At 39.5% G+C, this 4,663-nt stretch overlaps 1 pseudogene; it reads left to right on the top strand.

Annotated features, from left to right (window-relative positions):
• Positions 1 to 1,968: 1,968 nt before the first annotated feature.
• Positions 1,969 to 2,885, top strand: LOC113837893 (annotated as a pseudogene).
• The last annotated feature ends 1,778 nt before the right edge of the window (positions 2,886 to 4,663 follow it).

The following is a 4,663-nucleotide window of genomic DNA, read 5'->3' as shown; positions in this document are numbered from 1 at the left end:
GGCTTTTTGCAGCCTCCAAAGCCAAAATGTACTGTAAATATAAAAGAAATTCTGTGTGTCATCAATGTGTTATGCTGGTATGAAAATGCAAGCAGAAGTATGGACAGCATCTCAACAGCAAATCAGCCTGTAACTGACCAGTGATTTTAAATGCTTCTAGATGAATATATCCCTGTGAGTTGAAATAGTGATACATCACTGGATAAGAAAATAAAATCTCTCTTCTGTTCCCTTCTGTACCTGCCCCCAGTCTACCCACAACATCTATTTATTCTCCCAGACAGTATCTTGTCCCCCACCCCGGACTGCTCCTCTGTATCTATTTGTTGGATCTAGGGAATTCTTTACATAAGAGTTCATATCTACTTTTTTTTTTTTTTGGTTTTTCGAGACATGGTTTCTCTGTGACTTTGGAGGCTGTCCTGGAACTAGCTCTTGTAGACCAGGCTGGTCTCAGACTCACAGAGATCCTCTGCCTCTGCCTCCTGGGTGCTGGGATTAAAGGTGTGCACCACCAATGCCCGGCATATCTACTTATAAGTGATTCCATACAATGTTTTTCTTTCTGGTTCTGGGTTGACTTTCTCAGTATAATTTGTTTTATTTCCATCCATTTTTTGTTGGACTCCTAACAGTAGGAATAAGGGTGTCTCTGACTCTCTTGCCTGCTAGTGAGATCATTTTCTTTTTACAGGGTTGCTTCATCCAGCATTGATAAAGGGGATTATGTCTAGACTTATTACATCTTGTTATATCATGTTCTGTTGATATCACTGTAAGGCCTTCTCTTTTCTGAAGGCAAACAGGAGCAGTGGGTCTGGGGGAGAAAGGAGGTATGTGGGGTGGAATGTGAGGAGAGGAGGGAGATAAAGCTGTAGTGAGGATGCATTTTATGAGAGAAGAATAAAGAAAAAGAAAAACAAGCATTGAATTTCAAGAGCTGTACCATGATATATCATAAGAGTACTTAAAGTAATCTAAAAAATCTGAAGACAGAAGAATAAAGATAAATAAACTGGAAGACAAGTCACATTCATCTCAGGAGAAAGGAGAAGGGGAAGGTAGAGTACATGTTAATATGAGAGTTAGATAAATTTAATTATGGAAGAATTTGTAGAGACTAAATGTAAACTTGCTCTTTGAAAACCTAATGATTCACCCATGTTTGAAAACTATGACAGTAATGTTAAGTAAACGACATTCAATAATGTGTATAGGTTACATTATTGGAAATACTTATTTTATAATCATAATAATTGATACGATGGTCCTATTTCATATTTCTTCTGCAACAGAGAGATTCCCATGAAATAAGAGTTTAGCCTAAGATCATCAGAATTAAGATGCTTATCTTAATAGAGCCAGATCAGAAGCTGTGCAGCATCCATCTGCATCATTCCCTTAGTGTCAGGTATTTTCTGTGGAGCCCAGAAGTGCTGACTTGCAATCTGCTGCTTTGTCACTGATACATTCTTGATATCTAGGTTAACTATAGTTTTTAGGAATCTAACAGAACAGAACCTTAAAAGTATCTTACAATATAGAAGAAAGATCCTCTGTGCCATAGTATTTGGGAACAGGTGCTAAAGTATTTTAAGAGTGGGGAAAGCTTGTTACAGTGCTTACGACAAGGGACTCATTAAGATGTTCTTGGAGAGACTGGATTGATGGTTCAGCAGTTGAGAATATTGACTGTTCTTCTAGAAGAACTGGGTTCTACTTCTAGCTTTCACAAAGACGTTCACAATCATCATTAATTTCAGTTCCAGGAATCCTTTACCATCTTCTGGTCTCTGTAGGCTCTATATTGACTGGGTTATCTACTAAGCACCTTCCATGTTATTTCAGTCACAGAATGCTAACCCTGTCTTCTATAGTCACAACCAATGAATCGTGAGTCTTTGATATTCCTGTAATACTAACTTACTTGATACTTCTTTACTATATAGGTTAATCATATTGCAAAGAATGACAGTAACCAATAAAAGTCACCCAGAAGAGTTCATTCTACTTGGCTTTGCTGATCGTCCTTGACTGGAACTCTTTTCATTATTCTTCTGGTAACATATCCACTGGCCATGATGGGAAACATTGCCATCATTCTGGTGTCCATATTAAGACCCCTGTCTCCACAATCCCATGTATTTCTTCCTCACCAGCCTCTCCTTTCTGGACATGTGCTACACTACAAGCCTTGTGCCTCATATGCTAACTCACCTACGGGGTTCCACAAAAACCATCAGCTACATGAGGTGAGTAGTTCAGCTTTATTTTTTCCACACAATGGGGGACACGGAGTGTGTGCTCCTGGCTCTTATGTCCTTTGACAGCTATGTTGCCATCTACAAGCCTCTGCACTACACCCTTATCATGAATCAGTATACCTGCCTTCTGTCAGTGTCCACTGTGTGGCTGACATGAATTTCCTATGCTGTCTCAGAGACCGCTGTGTGGCCACAATAAACTGGATCACTTAGTGTGTGAAATTCCAATTCTGATAAAAACTGCCTGTGGTGAAAAAGAGAGTAATGAGCTTGCTCTCTCTGTTATATGCATTTTTAAGTTAGCTGTTCCTCTGTGTTTAATTCTTGCCTCCTATGCTAGTATTGGACATGCTATACTTAAAATCAAATCTACAGAGGAGAGGAAAAACTCCTTTGGGACATGTTCCTTTCATCTCATAATAGTTCTCGTATTCTATGCCCCAGCCATTAGCATGTATCTTCAACCACCCCTCCTCTATTACAAAAGACCGACCCAAGTTCATGACTCTCTTCTATGGAGTCGTGACTCCTACTCTGAACCCTTTCATCTATACCCTAAGTAATAAGGATGTAAAGGGGGCATTAGGTAATCTATCCAGGAACATTTGTAGTTCAAAGTGAAAGCTTGTAGATATTTAAAATTGTTACAAAATAGAAGCTTTTTCTATAACTCTATAACTATAACTATTTGTATAGTATAAATCACTATACAAAGCTCATCATTCTTTTTTTATGTGTTCTTGCAAAACATGTCTTTTCACTTGTGTTCTTTATAATCATGCTAGGCAATGCTTAATCTTGGGTAGTATCCACCAATATGAATGGGTGCTCTGATTAGAAAATATGTTAAAATACTTATATTGAGGTTAACATTCAGACATGGTTACTTTATTAAGTGCTAAAACAAACATAATTACATTGTTTCAAACTAATTGTCATGAACCACATAATAACCATCCATCAGTAGCTTTTTATTTTGTCATTTGTAAAATGAATCTTTACTCTCCTTAAGCTTTTCCAGTTTCCTAGTTGACAGGGGTTATAGTGAGTGGGGCCTAACACCGTTTCCACCACTTGATTCCTGGACCTTGATACCTTGATACCTTGTGAAGTGAGTTCCCTTGTCAGAAGCAATACTGTGTGGAATAGGTAGTTTTGGCAGTAGCATTACATGTAAGGAAGAGTTGTCCTTTCCATGGAGGAAGTGGTCCAATGTAATCAAACTGCCATTAGGTTGCTGACTATTGACCCCTGGGAATTGGACCATATCTTGGGCTCAATGTTGGTTTCTACTGTTGGCTGATCTGGCACTCAGCAGTAGCAGTAGCCAGGTCACATGTGGTGAATGTAAGTCCATGTTGTTGATTATTGAACTCCTCCTTGGCTGAAGTCACCTCTTGGTGAACATTTAAATGAGACACAAGTATCTTCATACCCTTTGCCCATTAGGAGAGATCTACCTACATACCCCTTCCCCAGATGTCTTCCTCACCAACTTTCCTATCATGTTATTTCCAAGTCCCTGATCATCCAGTCAATCCATTGACTACAGCAGATCAATCAGTGTGTAGTTGTACATTTGGTCATTTCTCTTTACAAACAAATTGTATGACCATGTGTACTACCTGACTTCTGTCCACTGTGAAGATTACCCTTCAACAGTATGAATCGTGATCCTAATTAATCTTAATCAATAAAAATCCAGAGTCAGATATTTAGGGTGAAAGTTGAGAGATGAGAGGTTCAGAGCAGCCAGACACCATAGACTTCTTACCTCTATGAAATCTGAGACTGAATGGGGGAGATCCTATCATTATGAATCATCAGACTGAATAGGCAGCTGAGATTTCTACCTGCCTTATTATAGTCCTTTCTTCACCTCTCCAGTGCTAGAATTCAAGTTTTTAGCCATCACCATCTGACTTTGTTTCTCTTTTAGACTGAAGCAATCTTGTGTAACCAATGGTGGTCTTGAACTTCTAATCTTCCTGCTTCCTCCTCCCCAGTGCTGGTATTGAAAGCTTTTGCCATCACTGCTTGGCCTCTATGATTAAGTAGTGGCTAGCTCTGCCCTCTGATCTCCAGGCAAGCTTTATTTGTCAGAACACAAACAAAATATTATACACTAAAGTATCTTTCAGGCTTGTTCCAGAGTAGAGTTGAAATGCTGCAGCTGTCCACTTCTGGGTGGTACCTGCATAATGTTCAGAACCATCAGTAAACACAGCCCTAGTCTGCTCTTCCTCAGTCAACCAATCATATGGAAGATCCCATGAGGCTATAGGTGTATGGTGGCAACAGAAGGCATTGTAACAGGAGTAGAAACCATAGGAGTGTGGACTTCTTCATGTAGCTTGCTTGTGCCTTCAAGACCTGCTTGGGCCTGCTCTTCCCCTCCC

The sequence above is a fragment of the Cricetulus griseus genome, unplaced genomic scaffold (assembly GCF_003668045.3).
Source record: "Cricetulus griseus strain 17A/GY unplaced genomic scaffold, alternate assembly CriGri-PICRH-1.0 unplaced_scaffold_357, whole genome shotgun sequence".
Classification (NCBI taxonomy): domain Eukaryota; kingdom Metazoa; phylum Chordata; class Mammalia; order Rodentia; family Cricetidae; genus Cricetulus; species Cricetulus griseus.
Note: the sequence above shows the minus strand (reverse complement) of the source record. Positions and strands in the feature narration are given on the sequence as shown.